Source organism: Mytilus edulis, chromosome 9 (genome assembly GCF_963676685.1).
Source record: "Mytilus edulis chromosome 9, xbMytEdul2.2, whole genome shotgun sequence".
Classification (NCBI taxonomy): Eukaryota; Metazoa; Mollusca; class Bivalvia; order Mytilida; family Mytilidae; genus Mytilus; species Mytilus edulis.
Window position 1 is genome coordinate 84112936 of NC_092352.1, and position 21033 is coordinate 84133968.

General features: G+C 33.3%; 1 protein-coding gene and 1 pseudogene across 1 annotated transcript in view; both read right to left on the reverse strand.

Moving 5' to 3' along the window:
- The window catches only part of LOC139489210 (cholesterol transporter ABCA5-like), a 197493-nt gene that overhangs the window by 49948 nt on the left and 126512 nt on the right, over nt 1-21033 (reverse strand). The window lies entirely within an intron of this gene.
- LOC139489364 (mycocerosic acid synthase-like) lies at nt 1431-20122 on the reverse strand (annotated as a pseudogene).

The following is a 21033-nucleotide window of genomic DNA, read 5'->3' on the forward strand; positions in this document are numbered from 1 at the left end:
TGGTACAATATTTTTCCAATGCAAGTGCAAAAACCCTACTTGATTTATGAAACCTGTCATGTGAATTATTTCTTAGACTATATAAATGTAGGAGCATTAACCAAATCTTGTTATGCTTTATAAACAAGGAATGCATACGAATTGAAAATATTCTTATTCCGTTTAAAACCAGACGAACAATCATTTTAAGTTTACATATTCAATTGGCACACTGTAACGACATCTTATGATATATTCCGATAATCCACTGTATACGTACATTGAATTCACTTTGTATACTTTAAAACAACATATTTCAAGTAACGATGACCTTGACAGTTCACCAAATTGTTGTTATACATAAATCTGCATTTTCACCCACCAATTGATCTTCTTTGCTTTCTTCAAATAATAAACAGAGCTAACAATAAAGAGTTTTGTACAAAACAAAGTTACAATATAAAACCTTATTGTTTTTACTTTTTATACAGAAGTCAAACGTTATTTTAGCGCAAAAAATCTATCTATACCCCTTTGGGACCAAAGCTGGTCGAACCACTTCCTATAAATAAAGAAACAAACAATTAAATAAAATAAAGATTAAAAAGGTGGAGTTATCAATTTCTATTTTGTAACTCTAAAAAATAACAAAAGTCATAAAGTTTTCGATATTCTCAAATATCTAATCAAGACCTAATTGAATGCGAACACGGTTTTCCAGGACCAAAAATAAACTAGAATGTTATCGACAGAGACAACACTCACATTGAATAATAAAAATCATAGAATACAACTCACAAAGCTTAAGCTAAAAGGCAATAATGCAAATATTCCATAACAGTCTATCAAAAATTAATTGCTTCCGAGAAACTTTCTTAGGGACGAATCATTGGTTCAATAGATTCCTTGTAAGCAGTACAACTCTGTGGAGGAAATCGTGATGGGGAAGTAAGTTCCAGAATGTAGTAATTTTCTTGTTCAGTTCATCAATCAATTTTGGATACATTTTCTTAAACAATATACGATAAGCATACTGATTTCAATAAATTATAACTTTTAACTTCTAATGAAAAAGACAAAAAAATAAACCTTAATAGAACGTAGAACTACTTATTCTTCAAAGGACATTTTTTTAAATGTTTACCAAGTAATTATATAATTTATGATTTAAATATTAGTTTGATATTTTGAGAATGACCATGGCAATGGCAAATTTGCACTGTTAAATGGTTTGTATGTTTCAATACAAAGCAGTTTATGATAGCAGACATACGAATCAACTTTATGATAAAAGAAAACGACTTATACTCCTAAAATCAAACACATAAATTAAAATGTTCATTTGCATCCAAACAAGTAGGTTTCATATTTGAACAGCCGCTTCTAGAATTTTTGACGGCATAAAGAGATATTGTTAAAACGCCTTACTAGCTATATCTATCCATGAAACTTTATCCTTTAACAAAAGACTCAAGATTTCTCCAAAGATTGTTCATTTTTGAAGAGTCAGACGATTTAAAGACATAGTTTCGCTGTAGCGTCTCGAGTAGAAGTGTCTTCATGCCTGTAAAAGAAGTCATAGAACAGTAACTAAAAGATGAATCCGATTATTTCAGAATCTGAGAGTTAAATTTGATATATAAATATTTCGAATCTTTATTTATCACAAGTGGTACCTTACACCAAAATGTTCGGATAATCTATTATCAACAGAAAAGGAGCAAGAAAACTCATAGCTACGAAACTTTACATATAGAACTGGCATAAGTTTACTGCTAAAGCGTATGTCAAACTCTAGATATAGCTTCTGCTAAAGTTGCTTCTATTTTAAAACATTTGTTTCAAATTCAAAGGTATCAAAATTCTATTTATAATTGGTTTAATTAATGATCGATAAAAGATATTTAGAAGTGAAATTATATTTCATTGACAAAAATTCACAAATAAAAAGAATGTAGAGAAGATATATTGGCCATTTTAAAAATATTGTTGAGGCCTTTTGTGACAAAGCTGAATGTATAATTGAAACAGTGAAATCTAAATAACTTATTTCTATTTATTACTTCAAGATTTGTGAATTGTTACATTCTTTGACTGTTTTTTTATTAAATTTTTATTATCCCTCAAAAAAGAAAGAAGAAAAAACATCATATTTTCTCAAAAACAAATGTCACGCCATTTGATGTTTAAAACTATAAATACCATTTCGTGATGTGTAAATCATTTTTGACAGAGAAGCTACGTCTATGTGTTTCTTCCCGGAATTTGCTCGCCAGCTTAACGTCTTCTTGTCATTTGATTTCAATAATTCGAGGACAACATCATGTTCCCAACCTTGTGAAGTTTCTTTTGAAACTGAAAAAGATAAAGAAAAAAATAAAATATTAAGTCAGTTTTTAACTTTTTCTATCCTAAAATTTGTCCGTTTAACAATCTTGATTCATTAACAACTGACTATATTGACAACTTGATTTGATAACTAAATTATTACTTTAAAAATCTATTTCTTCCTTTATTCATATCTATATTACTTTTCACAATCTTAATTGAATTGTTGACAGACTTTTTCGATAATTAGATATAATAATGATATTTTTAGAAATATTTGAGAAAACCATTACCATTTTTGAACACGAAAGAGATGGTCAATAGCTTAACCCAAAAATATAATTTACACATATATGGCAGTAAGCAGATCGGATGAGGCCGAAAACATTTTTATTTCACTTGTTGTAAAGTTGTAAACTTTATAAACTTTATATGCGCCTGTTTTGACGTGTTTGCACGCTCTTTGGTTTTGAAAAATGGAATCGTATGTAAATTTTGATATTATTGGCATAATCATTCTTATCAAAGTGAAAATGCGTTTTATATGTACTTACGTTTCTTTGACAAATCATTAAACGAAGATTGCATAAGTTATAATGAACATTCTTATTGTTTAGCGCTAAAACAAAGAATAGAAAATAAAATGAGGCAGATCAATATTTGACCTGATTAAATATGACATTTTTAACCCAAAATATAGATTATTTTCCTAAGTCGTTCTTAATTTTATATTACTTGCCAAATATTTGAACTCGAGCGTCACTGAAGAAACTTATGTCAACTAATAGCGCATATGTAACGAATTATAAACTACCGGTATGTAAAGAGTCTGATTACCTTCAAAAGTGCAATGTATATGCTCGTTGGACGTCGGAAATCTATCCATTGTTTGTTCAGTCTCTTTAACTCTCTGATCACTTTTCTTTTTCTGGCCTGACATTTTGTTGAACCCATTCTTTAGCTGTTGTATGGAAACATTTCTATTGGTTGCAATACTAGTTGTCAATTCTACTAGTCCAGTAAGGATATTTGTTATAAGACTGTTGTCGGCAAAATTTGGTTGGCAATGCAATTCAAGCTCAATGATGTGCTCTTCGTGATTCGGTATTATGTGTACTGAACTACCAAATCTGCTATCAATAGAGACCGTATATAAGGGCGTAATGCCTAGCGTTTTATCTGAAATCGCACCTAAATTGCAATTGTCGTAGAAAACAGCATGCATAAAAATTGATGGTATCGATAACTTATCTGCAATAATGGATTGAAGAGCATCATGTGAAATCAAACCATCGCAAAATATAGATGTAATCTCTGTAGACCTGGCTTGAACAAAATCTGTTGCAGAAATGTCGCTTTCTTCAACCTTTGTAATTATTGGCAGAATCGACTCGAGAGAACCACTGTTCTCAATGTGTCCCTCCCTTAAATCAAAGTTGGTAAGGACTGAAATCCAGCTGTGATTTGATATAAAATGCAGAAGCAACTGATAAGCTGACAAAATTAGATCTCTTACTGATACCTTTTTTTCTTTTGTCCATTTCTGTATACATTCATATTTCTCCTCTGCTAACTTCATTCTTCTAACTATCATATGTGTTTTCGTTGATTCAAAAAGTCCTTTACTGCTGAAATGTATTGGTTTAAAAGAATGACTAAGTTTTTCTTCCCAGAATTCCTTTTTTTCTTCAGTCTTTTTCAATTTCGACTCAATCATTTTATTGCTCATTGTTGAAATCAAACCAGGTATACTGTCCTCTTTGGAAATGGCTTTGCTTAGAATTGCATAAAGCTCACGAAGCAGTGTACTCATACTTGAAAAATCAAAGTATAAACGATGGAAACGAAAGTGGAGTTGTCTAATTTCGTTTTCTTTTGATACAACATTTACCATAAGAAGTTGTGTTCCATAATATTCATGCTTCTCATTTTCGAGAGGGTTCGCAAATGGGTCTTTGCTTTCCCCAATAATGTTGAAATCAATGTTCGTATTTGTTAAAGAATCATTTTCTTCTGTGTGTCGAAGAGAAGTTAGGTTGACTTCATCGTAATCTTTTTTGACATTTTCTTCGAGATTAAGTAGACCTTGTTCATTGATTGCACGATAAGGCACATCGTCTTCTACAAAATAAACCGAAGAAAGATCCGGATATACTTGTTTCAGCTGCTGAAAACAATTCACTAATACATCACTGTTAAGTTCTGAATTTTCAATTTCAAAAACCGCTTCAATAAAATTAAAAGATGAGAAATCATCACCGTTTTCAACAATGAAATACATTTTCTCAATTGAATTTAAAGGAATTTTAGTCTTTTCAAGCTCCTTTTGTAGTTCATACATTTTTTCAATAGGTATAAACCCTGTATTTTCTCCTCCAGAATGAAGTTGCTCTAAAATCAACTTTGCGACTGATTCAACTGAAGATTCTTCTTCAATTATCGCTAAGATTGGAATCCTGCAACTGACATGTTCATATATAGCATTTATAAATGCCATGCCCTTCATTGAATCGATTCCCAAGGCAACTAACTTAGTTCCTGGCTGTACCACAGACATTTCAACAGCGCAAATATCTGCCGCAATTAGTGAAACAACGTCTAATATTTTCTGCATTTGGTCAGCAGTCGAAAGCTTAAGTAATTCTTGTGTATCAATTGAAGTTATGATATTTTTTGTTGTTGTGAATATATCAAAAAGATTGAGCTCCACCAATATTGGCTGCAATCTTGATGTTAAATGCAACATATCTGGAGACTGGCGAACAACAGTTTTCCAGTCGAAGCTGCCACATATAATCTGTACAGAATCAGTATGCAGTGAGTGAATAAAACAGTCAATGACTTCACTTTCTGTCAAACTCATGTATCCCTGGGAGTTAAGGTGTTTTTCAACATGCGCATATGTTTTTAAAAGTCCCAATCGAAGTGGACCCCAATTTATTGTCTGACCAGAAATTCCTGTTGCACGTCTGTAAAATGCAACAGCATCTTTGAAAGAGTTTCCAGCTCCGTAATTTGTTTGTCCAGAATTTCCAAATGCAGAAGTTATGGAAGAATGCAAAACGAAGTAGTCCAAATTTAGGTCTTTAGAGATCAGGTGCAAGTTCCATGTTCCCAATATCTTAGGTCTGAGGACCTTGTCTATTTTTTCTTCCGTCATATGCAGAATTATGGCATCATCAACTACAGCAGCACCATGAAATATTCCTTTAATCTCATGATCTGGAAACTTGCTGTTTATCAGCTGGAAAGCTGTTTGTACAGACGAAAACATTGCAACGTCAGCTTGCACAGATTCTATTTTGCAATTGCATTTGGATATAAGTAAATCAACTTCCATCTGCTGTTCTTCAGTCGGACTACGTCGTGCAAGAATAAACAGTATACCACCTCCCATTTCAGCAATTTTATTCACGATCTTCCATCCTAAACCTGTAAGACCACCAACTACAACATAAATTGCAGTTTTACTAAACATATTTTGCTTCGTTGTAGCGACATACAGTTGTTTTGCTAACACAGTATTTTTCTTTTCTTTTACAGCTTTGTCAAACGATATAAGCGAAGCCATTTCAGGCAAAAACGTGCCTTGATTCTCCAAAATATTTTTTGCTTTTTTCGTTGTTAGCCATGATACTACCTTATTCATGAGTACTGGTAACGAATCATGACACAAAATGTTGTCATTATCAATCAGTTTTAGGCTAATATTGGGAAAAGTATGTCGAATTCTCCTTTCTAGTGGTTTCTGCAGAAAATTGGTAAAAGACAAAAATGAAATCTGCTCTCCATCTAGCTTGTTCAAAATATTTTCTACTTTGAAAGAATTTCGGGATAGAATGATAACTTGAGTTTTTGTTTGAAACTGAAATCCTGGAAATGACGCAATTTCGGCTGAAAATAAAACCTTCCTTTTCAACCTTTCGACAACACATCGAAGAATGTTTAAATCTAATTTTAGAACTTCGTCATAAAGAACTGTCAAAGGCATATTCTCTTTACTTTCGTCTATAAGTGCAAAATACATAAGTATCTCTACTAGCATTCCTGGTCTGTACACAGGAAATAGGGATTTTGCCACAAGACCTGCTTCTGGTACTACTGCAAAATTGGAGCATGTACTAGGAAAACATGTGACGTATTCAACTTTTTGCAATACATCTGATGGTAGTACCTTGGAAGACGAAAAACATAATAACGGTTTCGTATCACACCTTGATGAATTGACAATAGTCCCGGTAACTTCAGATGTTAAAACTTGATGGCCGTTTTTACTGCGGTAGTTCCATGGGTCTGGATCGTCGATTGCTTTCATTTTGATAGATGGTACCCATACGTCATTCACATAAGCATTCGATATTTTCATTTTCACAAAATGTACTGGTACAGGTAAATCTGACTTTGGCATAAAGAATGGCTTCTCTATTGTTTCATAACACGATGATCTCAATTCTACCTCTTCAAGATGATTATAAGTATTAAGTTTGAACGGTTGTTCTTTTATTACACTTCTATGTACCTGATTTATATATATCTTCCTGTCTTGTAATTTAAATTCAGGAGCTTTTCTCCAGTGTTCAACATCGGAACCGAAAATAACATTATTGATTAGATAAGCATCATTATCATCATCTATATCAATAAGTCGTATCTGGGAGAACGACCTTTCCCTCACTAGACAACGTCCCATTCCCCATAATTCTGAGCCAATGACATTTACTGTGTGACTCTCCACTTCGGTAGGGTTAGCTCTTGATTGCGTTTTCTTTGTCATTATGTATAAAGGTACGTCTATATTCGCCTTTATCAAATGTTGGATAAGGCCTGTTAATACAAGACAAGTTGACTTTACCATATTGAATATTTCAATTGCATTTTGGTCAGCTTCGAGACAGGACAATCCTGGAAAAAACAGTATTTCAGTAACGGTTGACAAGTCTTTCAATTCTACATTTATGTAGTTCCAAAGCTCATCTAGCATTGCTTCCATCTTCAAAGAGTCTACATTGAATGGTAAATAAGCGATGTTTGAATTTGAGTCTGCGAAAATTTGCTGTAATAATTCTTCCGTGTCATGAGTGAATGTAATTGATAGTGTTTTATGGTCATCAAAATTAATATTCTCTGTTTCTATTTTCATTTGTTTCCATTCAATTTCGTATAGCTTATCTGCCAAGGAATTAGGTGTCACTCCGATTGCTATATTTTGAACTTCGTATCCTTCTATTTCTACTACTATGTTGCCGCGCTCATTCACCACCAGAACATTGACTAAAGACCCCTTATCATCTGTCCTTACAAGCTTTCCAAGTGCAAGTAAATGTTCTTCCATTGGTCTGTGTACTATCAATGATTTTATTCTCACGGGAATCGGTCTTTCAATTGAGGAATCATCTGCATGTTGTTCTTTTCCTAAATAACATAATGCAATTGTTTGTAAAGTTGCATCAAGAACTGCTGGGTGGAGAGAAATATTGTGTGCTGTTTCGCTTTCTTCAGGACAGAAATGAATTTCTGCAATATATTCCGATTTTGATCGCCAGCAATCACCAACTATTTTTAAACATTTGCCATACTGAAATCCCAACTTTTCTAAAGTATCATAAAATGTTTCAGAACTTATGTAACTTTGACATTTCTGACGTAACTCCTCTATTCGTATACGAGGTATGTCATGGTCGTCTGTTTTTTTTAGACTCCCTTTACAAACGATATCTTTTCTTCTCTTTATTTCGAATGATTTTTCTTTTTCATTTAAAGCTGTTTCCAAATAAATTATTTGGTCACGTCCAACCGACAAAGGTCTGATAAATTGAAGTGAAATTTCAACTTGAGAAATAGGTAGTTTCAAAATTTCTGTTGCCACAACAATACTGATTTCCCCATGAATAGCACCGGGAGCAATACTTCTGCCATCTACTATGTGTTCGTACACATATGGTGTGACCTCTGGAGAAAGTTCAATTCTAAAATTCCGCGACAGTGGTTTAGGAAAAACAAAAGGGTGGTTGTTATTTGTTTTTACAGTTGCCCTTAATCCCTCTCTTAGTGCGTCAGATTTTATTAAAATCCCTGATCTATTAAACTTATACCTAGGTAAATCAATGAGTTGTTCTGTTCCGTTGAAAACATTGCCCCATTGTATGTTAAAGCCACGTTGGAAGAGGTCTGCCATTGCATTTACAAATATATGTTTCTCGTTTGGTTGATTAAGGGACGCAATTGAAGCTGCGTCAATAGACGATATTTTACTTAGATGTGCTCTTATAACGGGCTTTGGACCGATTTCTAGAATCACATTTGATTTCTCTTCATTCATACAAAACGAGACAGCTTCTTTGAGTAGGACTGGTTTCCGAAGATTGTTTGTCCAATATATTGGCTTTGCCATCATGTCGTCTGTTACGCTTTCGCCTGTAACGGTTGATATAAGAGGAATATTTGGTGCTTTTCCTTTTATTCCTGTTAATTTTTCTTCTATTTCTCTACTTATCTCATCCATATGATGACTGTGGTAAGCACAATTCACATCAAGCTTTTTCAGTAGTAAATTTGGCATTTCCTTTTCGAGTCTTTCCTTCATCTTATCTATAACATCTCTGTCTCCAGATACAACACACGCCTCCTTACTGCTATACACAGCAATGCATATCTTATTTTCAAACTGTCCACATATCTTTTCAATTTCATCGACATCGCACTTCCCAATTACCATCATTCCACCACCGCTTGCCTTCGATGACAACAATGATCTGTGATGTATAATCTTGACTGCGTCTTCAAAACTCAAGCATCCAGCTGCATATGATGCTGCAACTTCGCCAACTGATTGACCAATGATAGCATCTGGATGTACACCTAAATGGGCCCATAAATGAAATAATGATACCTGAGATGCAAAAATTATCAAAGGTCCTTTGTATGGGTCACTGATAATGTCGTCCGTGGGATTTTGTATCTCGTCAATTATCGAAAACTTTGTTAATTTTCGGACTTCTTTGTCAATTTGTTGAAACTTTTCTCGAAATGGTGTTATAGAATTAAACATCTGCTGACAAGTTCCCTTCCAGACCGTTCCAACTCCACAAAATAGAAATATCAATTTTGATTCTTTCGTATCCACAGCAGTCATTTTATCAAATGATCTCTCTTTCCTGGCAATATCAGCTGAAAGATCTTGACAGGAGCTAGCTACATATGTCATACGATATCTGAAATGGTCTCGTTTAAGCAGTGATGTAAATGCAATATCTTTGATGCTATAGCTCTTTTGTTCAATTTTCTCTTTTAAGTATCGAACCGACTTTTGTAACGCAGGTATACTTGTACCGGTTAGACACACAACGTAATGTTCAAACGCATAATTACCAGAACTTGTCTTAGTTTCAACTTTCATTTGTTTCACTACTGCATGGCAATTTGTACCACCAAAACCGAAGGAATTTACACATGCAATTCTTTGTCCTCTGGAATCTCCATTCCAATCACTGATATGTGTTACAACGCGTAAGGGTATCTCGTTGAAATTGATATCTGCATTTCCTTCATTTTCTTTAAAGTGCAGCGATGGAACTAACTTTTCCGAGCGCATCATCAAAAGGGTTTTAATTAAACCAGCCGTTCCAGCAGATGATTCAAGATGACCAATATTTGTCTTCACTGACCCAACTGGAATTGTTTCACCATTCTTCAAACAGGGTGAAAAGAAGTCAGAAAGAGCCCTTATTTCTATAGGATCACCAACTGGGGTCCCAGTACCTAAATGAAAAGGAAAAGGATTACTGGGAGTTTCGCAAGAGCCTATATCGTTCATCTGAATATACAATTGAAACCATGCAATGAGACTACTTTTTTTACGTTTTTTGCAAAAAAGCAAATATTTGTGTAAAAAGTGCAATAACTCCTTTTTGATTATTTGACTTACGAATAGATCATGACCGGCCCTAACTTTGAGATTTACAGCTTCTTTTTTCTACTATAGTTGCTATAAAAAAAAAACAAGCGACAAAAAAATCGTCTTCCAATAGAAATTATGCTAATTTGAAGTTGACTGATGATTTCTCATCTTACCTTATCTTATCCTATCCTGATAAATGTTTTTGCTCTAAAGATATTTTTTTTTTTTCAATTATGATATTAAATATTGTTATTGTAAAAGTTAAACAATTCATCTAAGGTCAAAAGGGAGGGGGTATACATTTCTTTTAAAGACAATAAATCAGGAGTTGTCCAACATAAAAAATAAAAATGAACAGAAGATAGATTTTGACATTCTGAAAATTATACATTAATATATCATTTTACTTTTTCCTAAAAGAGGTTTAAGGCATGACACGGGTTTTGTTATGATGGTATGATACTAAACCCCTCACGGGAAGGATGGTACCTGATATTCATATGATGAAGAAATAATCTTTCAATCAGTTTAATTGAAGCCTGGAGCTGGCAGGTCAGTTAACTGCTAGTAGTCTGATGTTATTTATGTATTATTGTCATTTTGTTTATTTTCTTTGGTTACATCTTCTGACATCAGACTCGGATTTCTCTTGAACTGCATTTTGAAGGTGCGTATTGTAATGCGTTTACTTTTCTGCGTTGGATAGAGGTATAAGGGTAGGGTTAAGATCTCATTAACATGTTTGACCCCGCTGCATTTTTGCGCCTGTCCCAAGTCAGGAGCCTCTTGCCTTTGTTAGTCTTGTATTATTTTTTATTTTAGTTTCTTGTGTACAATTTGGAGTTTAAAATGGCGTTCATTATCACTGAATAGTATATATATTTGTTTAGGGGCCAGCTGAAGGACGCCTCCGGGTGCGGGAATTTCTCGCTGCATTGAAGACCTGGTGATCTTCTGCTGTTGTCTTCTCTCTATGGTCGGGTTGTTGTCTCTTTGACACATTCCCCATTTCCATTCTCAGTTTTATTAAAACAATGATCGTGATAATGTTTCTGTTCTTTAACAACAACTTATTGTTTGCACATTTTTTGTGTTTTTTATTATATCAAACAAAGTAAGCTCATTCATTTTTCCTTTTTCAACGGTATAAAAAAATGTTGTATACTGTAAATCATTTTCAATTATCAATAACAATATAATGTTAATACTTACCATGGGCTTCTATGTACTGTACAGTTTTTGGATCGACTTGGTATTTGGAGTAAACTTCTTTCAGAAGAGCTTGCTGCTGGTCACTTGATGGTGCTGTAATAGGGGTGTTTGATTGTCCATCTTGATTGCAACCCGTGGCTATGAGACCCCATATATGGTTACCGTCAAACTTAGCCTATAAAAATACATTTGTTTTCAGAACATGTATAGATAATTAGTATCAAAGGTACCAGGATTATAATTTAGTACGCCAGACGCGCGTTTCGTCTACATAAGACTCACCTGTGACGCTCATATCAAAATATTTATTAAGCCAATCAAGTAAAAACTTGAAGAGCATTGAGGATCCAAAATCCCAAAAGTTGTGATATAAGTGTTAGGTTCATATGGTATTTAGTACACATTATAATTATACATGAATATGATTAAGAGAAGCTATTATTTAGGGTTATGCATATATTATCAAGGGTTCCTTAACATGTGGAACGGATGTTTCAAATTATTCAAATTGCATCCAGTTTTGTGATGTTTTTCGACGTTTGAGGAATACATTAGAATGCATGTAAAACGATTTTATATCTAGTCTAATATTTGTTAGTTTTTATTGGCTTTGAACAATCAGTAATTGCGAGTATTCTTAGATCTGTACTTAGTGTCTTTTTGTTGTTGGGATGTACAAGTACATAGCCACGTCCACGCTGTGTTTTTGTTACATGTATTTCTATTTGTACCCATCTGATGAGTTATGCCTTTTAAACAGATTTTTATAGATTGTTCTTACTGTACTGTTACACGACTGTCCCAGGTTAGGAAATAATGTGGCGACCGTTTACATGTTTTTTTTACCCGGCAACATTTTGTATGTGCCTGACTAAAGTCAGGAGCATGTTAGTCATTTCGTTGTCGTTTGTTGCTATGTTATATATTTTTTTTTCGTTCATCATTTTGTTCATAAATCATGCCGTTTTTTTTCTCATTTGATTTGTTTTACAATTGTCATTTCGGGGCCTTTTATAGCTGACTATGCAGAATGGGCTTTCAGTTTACTCATTGTTGAAGGCCTTACAATGATCTAAAGTTGTTTAATTTGTTCAACGATGTTGTGAATGACGACCACTTTTTGTTGTTGTGCAAATAAAATGAATGAGTTAAAAGATTAATTTACCATTAACTTTGCAAGTTGGCGTTATCACTTTTTTTAATAACTTTCACCGTGTAGAACGCCACATGCGGGGTGTCGGCTATGTTTGACATGGGGTGGCAATTTTGAAGCGACGAAAAAGTAGCAAGGTAAGTTCAAGCATCAAAATTTCCTATTTTTAGAACTCTCAGTACCATATAATGTATTGCACGGAAGGAACTGCAACATAATCTATTTCCTGAAAGCAGAAACAGTCGTTTTCAGTGCTCAGTTTTCTCAAACACCTCGCCCTACTTTTCCGTGTTGCAGATTTTGAGGCTTTATATGCCAATTTCGGTATAAAAAACTACTTTACACAGCTACCCTCCGTATCATTTATATAGAATTGTATTCCTCTCATTGACTTATACCAAATACCAGTTTCTTAGTTAAAATCAATTGGTTTTAAAACTTTTATTCATCAAAATATAAAGTGTCGCTCGGGGTGTCAGATTTTGCGTCGCAAGGGGTAGAGGCTTGTCATAAAATAATACATATTTGCATGTAAATTAGCCTTCATATGATACATTTTATTTCAAACACATCTACTTTACCATGACAAAACAAGGATTTTTCATTTTGCCTGTTTGTGGTCTTATAAAAGATATGCTTTTGATTTCATTCACATCTACTTTACCATGACAAAAAAAGGGTTTTTCATTTTGCCTGTTTTTGGTCTTATAAAACATGTGCTTTTGATTTCATTCATAGTAAAAAATGGCTCAAAATATTTAGTTTCCAAGCTGGTAAACGATTTCTTTTCCTTTTCAGTCACTATCATGGTAAAAAAAGGCAAGGCTATGGCTAAATAAACCAAAACATGGTGGAAAATCACAAAATAGTCCTCAATATAAGATATGCCCGAAGCCCCCACCAGCCAAAATGCATCATAGTTCATCACCAGGTTCATCTAAAAAGCACTCGTGCACCCCGCCAAAAACCATCACTCCTAAAAGAATTAGAACACTCTCTCCAATGAAACACTCACCGGCATCTTTTTCAGCGAATGACAACACAACTTCAAGTAATCCTGAAGACGATGATACTTCTATTGTCAACGACTTGTACACAAATTTACAACGGAACAGGTTTACAAGAAAATATGATTCAAGACAGTTATTTCGTTCGTAATCGCCCAGCTAGAACTACATAACTTAAGTTTGTAATTTGTCATCATAACAGTGTAGTTGTGTTTGAATTAAAAAGTATCAGATAGAGATCGATTTATAAGAAAATGTATTCTTTTTTATGACAAGCCTCTACCCCTTGCGACGCAAAATCTGACACCCCGAGCGACACTTTATATTTTGATGAATAACAGTTTTAAAACCAATTAATTTTAACTAAGAAACTGGTATTTGGTACAAGTCAATGAGAGGAATACAATTCTATATAAATGATACGGATGTAGCTGTGTAAAGTAGTTTTTTATACCGAAATTGGCATATAAAGCCTCAAAATCTGCAACACGGAAAATTAGGGCGAGGTGTTTAAGAAAACTGAGCACTGAAAACGACTGCTTCTGCTTTCAGGAAATAGATTATGTTGCGGTTCCTTCCGTGCAATACATTATATGGTACTGAGAGTTCTAAAAATAAGAAATTTTGATGCTTGAACTTACCTTGTTACTTTTTCGTCGCTTCAAAATTGCCACCCCATGTCAAACATAGCCGACACCCCGCATGTGGCGTTCTACACGGTGACTTTGTTATTGTTTTTTTAACGAAGAATTTATTTTTCGAATATTATGCTTACTCTTTTATACATTTGATAAATACCTTTTTATATCTTTTCAGAATAACTATACCACATCCTTCCCCTCTGACATACCCATCTGCTTGATTAGAAAATGCATGACTTTTTCCTGTAGGTGATATCATTTTAGCCTTACTCAAAGGTACAAAATTGACAGGTGTAAGAATGCTGTTTACACCACCGCAAATAGCCATTTCACATTCACCTTTTAAAAGATGTTAAATACTGTAATAATCATAATGTTTGTAAGTATTTTAATCAATTGTACATAGTCCACGTGACTATTAAAAACATGACAACAATTGCGACAATGACGATGTTTTAAAAAATTAATTTAAAAATGAAAAATAAATGAGGGAAATATGAGATCTTTTTTTAAATTAGGGGGGGGCTTCAATTGGTTAATTTATTCTGCTTCAATTTTTTAAAATATAAGTGTTTAACAATTGGAAACTATTATGGCCTATTAAGGGGAAAATGAGTAAAATTCTCCTTAAATCCTCATTCTATACAATTTCCTGAAATAATTATTTTTTAACATCAGTGGTGATCTCGACCTTAACAATTGCCTTTTTAACAGTGTGAACGTATCCTTTCAAGTTTGTCTGTACTGACGTGTCATAGCTTTGTATCTATTGTTCTTCATACGGTACAAGCTATTGCTCACTAGACATTAATCAAATTTTGAACATATCGTTGCACAAAAAAATAATTTAATTCGATATGTAAGACATGTTTGAACTTTGGTCTTAGAGTGCACAAATGCTTTCAATTGATCGTAAATACATATAAGTTAAATTTGAGTGCACTTGATTTTACATGTTGCAACGATATATGTCTGTCCTTTTTGAAAATTAGAAAAATGCTTTTGTTTTGAAAAATATGTGTTACCAGTTCGGATAGCTTGACATCCGAGATGAACGGAAACAAGCGCCGAGGAGCATGCTGTATCAACTGTAAGTGATGGACCTAGGAGGTCATAATGAAATGATATCCGGTTAGATGTTATACTGGATGCTATTCCTGTCACAAGAAAGTTGTTGAATTCATTTCTAGCATTTGGGAGTCCAAGTAGAAGATCGTTATTCATTATACCTGTAATTATATATATATAAGCTATAAGATAAGTCAGAGAAAGCATTTTAGTAACATAATAGTAAATTTTATGATTTTTAGTAAGATATAGGCTTAGGTTAAGGGATAAAAAATATCTTATTCCTGCAGAAAAAAAATAAATGATGTGGTAAATTCAAAAAATAGGTAACGAATATAATTGTGTATACTTTAGTCAGAAACTAATACATAGAGATCTACATCTATATGATGAGTTTATTTACAACCACTGGGTCGATAGTGCTGACATGAATTATCATTGATATGGTTACATTTATAAATAATTGACTGTTTACAAAATATTGAATTTTTTAAATACTACGGCTTTTCTACCTCAAGCATAGATTACCTTAGCTGAATTTGGCAAAACTTTTAAGAATTTTGGTCCTCAATGCTCTTTAACTTCGTACTTTATTTGGCCTTTTTAACTTTATTGGATTCGAGCGTCACTGATGCGTCTTTTGTAGACGAAACGCGCGTCTAGCTTATATACAAAATTTAGTCCTGGTATCTATGATGAGTTTATTTTAAAGGAGTGCATTTGTGTGTTAACTCGGACAATTTACCCATAAACTCATACAAAGTAGTAGTGATGAGTGTTTCAAACATAATTTCTCTGAACCTACCTTCAATTTAAAAAATGGCGGCTGTTTGAAAGATGGCCATCATAAAATACACATGTCTCTTATATAATAATATACACTAAATGTTCATGTGACGCATCTTTACCAACATTTGTGTATGCCAAATTATATATACTAAATCCAGAACTCTAAAGATTAAAGAAGAAAGTATAGAAGAAAAATCATAACCACGGTACCGTTCTTGCAGAGGATTAGTTTACAACGAAGAATTACGTATAGACACTGATATCATTAAAATATTTGTAAAAAGGTAGTCTTGACTAGTAGTCAAACTTTTAGATTTGAACAGTTTCCTGTATAAACAACTTGTAGCGAACCAGCATCAGCATTTAAAGGACTTCGTGATCAGTTTAAGAATGATAAACTCATTGAAAAATTCAATCACAAACTTTCAATGGATTTATTCTTATTCAAAATCAATACAATTTTATTTAATAATTATCATAAATGAAACATGGTTTTACGAAAATAAGCGTTAGTTGCATTCGTGTTTTAAATGAACTATTTTTTTTTCCATTTTCATAGATTTTACATGAACTTGCCGATGTATACTCCCGTTTTGCTTTTTTTCATATTGCCCTTTGTAAGTCCTCCGTTTTCTAAAGCAGAATGAGTTACTTCCAACGCGAGACATTGCTGGGGGTTCATGCATGCTGCCTCTGTATCACTTACTCCAAAAAACTTATTGTCCCATCTGTCATACCTGCAAATAAATTGCATTCCATTCATTTTAAATAGTTTATCTGGAGATGAACTAAATATTCAGTTGACACTTTTTTCGTCAAATTCCTAAAAGATTGAATTAAACATAAGAATCATTTAATTTAAGTAAATGCAAATTAATAATATATGAAACAACTGACTTAAATGATGGAACTCATAATTGAGTCATTGGCCTGTTAAGTAGACTGGCAATTAAAATATTTGTTTACCACCAAAAAATATGTATAACGTTAACGTTTAAACTGCTAAATATAAAGTCATTTCATATGACGAGGTAAACGAAAATGATTTAAATGCATGAAAATAGTTACCGGTAAATTCAGTGTGTTAGTAAAAACTTTAGGACCTTGTGGTCCAACACATAAATCAATGTCCAATATAGAGCAATTTGTTTATTACAGTACGACCTGGAACATGTCTGATAAATCATGGAGGAATGTAAAAAAAATGTTCACCATGATTGCCCTTTGTGTCCATCACTATACCAGCTTTAGCTGAATTAATACAAAAAATATTAATCAAATCACCAGTTGCTTTTTATTGAAAATCAAATAGCTTACTTTCAGGTTAAGAGTGTCGGGTACATTGTTAAAAAAATAGACTAACAATTATACACAAAACGCAAAACAAAAAACTCGGGATTGAGCATAGAAAACGAAAGACGGGAAGTTACCCCTCCGTAGCACCTGAGATCACTCCCAGTTTTTTGTAGCCATGGCGTTGTCAGTTTATTTTCGAAAAATGAGTTTGACTGTCCCTCTGGTATCTTTCGCCCCTCTTTTAGCAACACAAATTCAACCAAAGAACTGGCGGTGATCTGAAACTAGTTTATTTTAGGTAATCTTGGCTCGTATACAACTATCTGAATGATAGTTGGAAATTAAATTATTGATAGTAGTTAGTAAAATAAAAAATAAACTTAAAAATGTAAAAAGTTTGAAAAGCGAAATATTAGGGTTTTTTTTTTTTAAGAGTCCACTTCTTCAATATAAAGAAAGAATAAATAAGGTACAATATAAGGCCACATTTCTAACAACAATGAAATATCATAAATTAAACGTTTTTGTGAAATATATATTAAACCTATGTATCGTGTTGTATTGCTGACAACTTTTTTTCTCGATCTTCCATTGTCAATTTCAAAGGGACAAAAAAATTCAAACGTTAATCGTTTAATTTTGGATGTAACGCGTCTTCTGATTGGCTGACGTTATTTTGACATAATTGAGTCATGTGACCGTGACGTCATCAACTTTTTTTCATGGTTTTCTACGATTTAAGGTAGCACTCCACAGTTAGGTGTGTAGTTTCGCATTTTGGCCCCTGTGGATTTTTCAAATATGAGAGCTAGTGTGCAATAAAATTCATTTTTGGATAGCTGAGTATTAAAATAGCCTTTGTATTGGGTTTATATGAACATCAAGATTATGTAATGTATGTAATATAGGCTGTTTTCTGAATGACAGTCCGTATTTGCATGTCCCTACCATACATTGGTCCAGCAATTATTGTAATGTTTTTTTCCAACTTTTTATCGCACGAACTTTGTGATTGGATTTTACGAAAAAATTAGGCGAAAGACACCCATTTTGTATTTGATCATTAGGAAGATTTATGAAAACAGTTTCTAAAAAGGTATCACTCAAAGGCATTGAAATTCTAGTTTGATTTAAATTTTGGGGGGATATGTGACATGTCCACCCCCCTTTTTGCAATATTTTATGGTAAATAAATGCAGAATGTTGCCATGGATACACATAAAAGGAATGAATTTTCACTCTTTTAACTTTTGAAAATCAAATCTATAGAACATACTGATTACATACATATGCACATGTACAACACAAACAGTACTTGTTTCTTTGCTATTATGAGGCTGACTTCATGCAGGAACTTCTTAGGAAGAAAGATAAGAAGTTAGCAATATCCTTTAACTCTACTCTCCGCTATATAGATGATGTTCTTTCACTAAACAATTCAAAATTTGGTGACTATGTGGAACGCATCTATCCAATCGAACTAGAGATAAAGGATACTACAGATACAGTTAAGTCGGCTTCATATCTTGACTTACATCTAGAAATTGACAATGAGGGTTGGTTGAAAACAAAACTTTACGACAAAAGAGATGATTTCAGCTTTCCAATTGTGAACTTTCCATTTCTAAGTAGCAACATTCCAGCAGCACCTGCATACGGGGTATATATCTCCCAATTGATACGATATTCCCGTGCTTGCATTTCCTATCATGATTTTCTTGATAGAGGTTTGCTGCTCACAAGGAAGCAAGAGTTCCAAATGGTGAAGTTGAAATCATCCCTTCGTAAATTTTACGGACGCCATCACGAGTTGGTTGACCGTTATGGAATAACCGTTTCACAAATGATATCGGATATGTTCCTTACGTCGTACTACAATCCCCTTCCCTTTCATGAATATGACCTACCGAATTAGACTATTTACCGGATTTGTAATCACTTAAGCAACACGACGGGTGCCACATGTGGAGCAGGATCTGCTTACCCTTCCGGAGCACCTGAGATCACCCCTAGTTTTTGGTGGGGTTCGTGTTGTTTATTCTTTAGTTTTCTATGTTGTGTCGTGTGTACTATTGTTTTTCTGTTTGTCTTTTTTATTTTTAGCCATGGCGTTGTCAGTTTGTTTTAGATTTATGAGTTTGACTGTCCCTTTGGTATCTTTCGTCCCTCTTTTAGGTTAATGTATTAGAAAGCCAGGAATAGGAGATGATAAAACATTTTGTGGCTCATTTTTAATTTTATTTTCTAACTGTGGAGTGCTACCTAAAATGGAATTTAGAATTAAATTATAAGAAATGACTTTAATATTTTTTTCTGTCTATTCGAAATAACATAAAAAATGTGGTGCACACTGTTAAATAACCCGCTACGAGCGTTATTCAGTGTGTACCAAATTTTTTATGTAATTTCTTCATAGACAGAAACAATATTACAGTCATTCCTTAAATAAAAATATTTCGTATGTCAAAATTTGTATTGGTAAGACACACATTTATACAACAAATATAGCTGTGGTAGGCTAAACGTATAATGTTATCCCTTACTCATTTATTAAGCCAGCATATCTAGCACAATCTTTCCACGATTCATCGGGATCTCTGATGTCGGCTTCTTGTACATTCCATCTGTCTTCTGGGACTATATCAATATGACATTCGCCATTTTCCAATAGTTTCCAAAACTCGTCTATGTCATCAGCTCCTGGAAACCTACAACCAATTCCAATGATTGCGATTCCATTTTCATCATCCATACCTTGTCATACATACCTACAGAAAAAAAATCACAACGAATTTTAAATGATATACCAGAAAATACAGACAATAATACTTTCTTTACCTAAAAAGACGGATTCAAACTTCAGTCAATATCGTAGCAGTTACCATAGTGTATCGAATGATGGTCCGTAAGTACTGGAGGCAAAATTTAAAGTAAGCTTTTTAAAGAAATTCTGTATCGTTGGTTTTAACAAAATATAACTTATATCTTGAGTAACAGTTATTGGTGCTTCCCTCTTTAAGTCACAATTCAATTTCAACCAATCATTTGCCGAGAACAGATTTCTCACTAGTGAGGAGAAATATTTTTCTCACACCGGTCAGGAAATGTGAAAATTGATTAAAAATGAGAGAAAATATATGTTGTGATACTTACATGAACAACAAGTGATTCTATTGAGTAATACAATACCATGTGAAATGGAATAAGTCAGATACCTTTTATATATATGCAAGGAAGGATGAATAACCCGTAAATTTACACATACCGATGAAGAACTTTAAAAACTAACACCCAGCGATGAAAATAGTATTATTCATTGATGAATAATTTTTATGATTTTTGAATGTTCTCAAGTTATCTTCCATCAAAAATAAAAGAATAGAAAATAAAAGCAAAGGAAAGGAAATAAGGTACCGGTATTCGATGTATTAAAGATCAAAATGAAAAGTCCCATATCAATTGTCAAAATCAAAAGATTATACCATCAAACAAATGGAAAATAACTACCATATACCTGACTACGTACATTATTACCTTGTGTAAAAAATGGTTGATTAAACCTGGTTTTATAGCTAGCTAAACAACTCCGTTGGAATTCAATTATATTGACAACAATGTATGAACAAAACAAAGCGACATAATAGGTAAGAATGTAAAAAATTC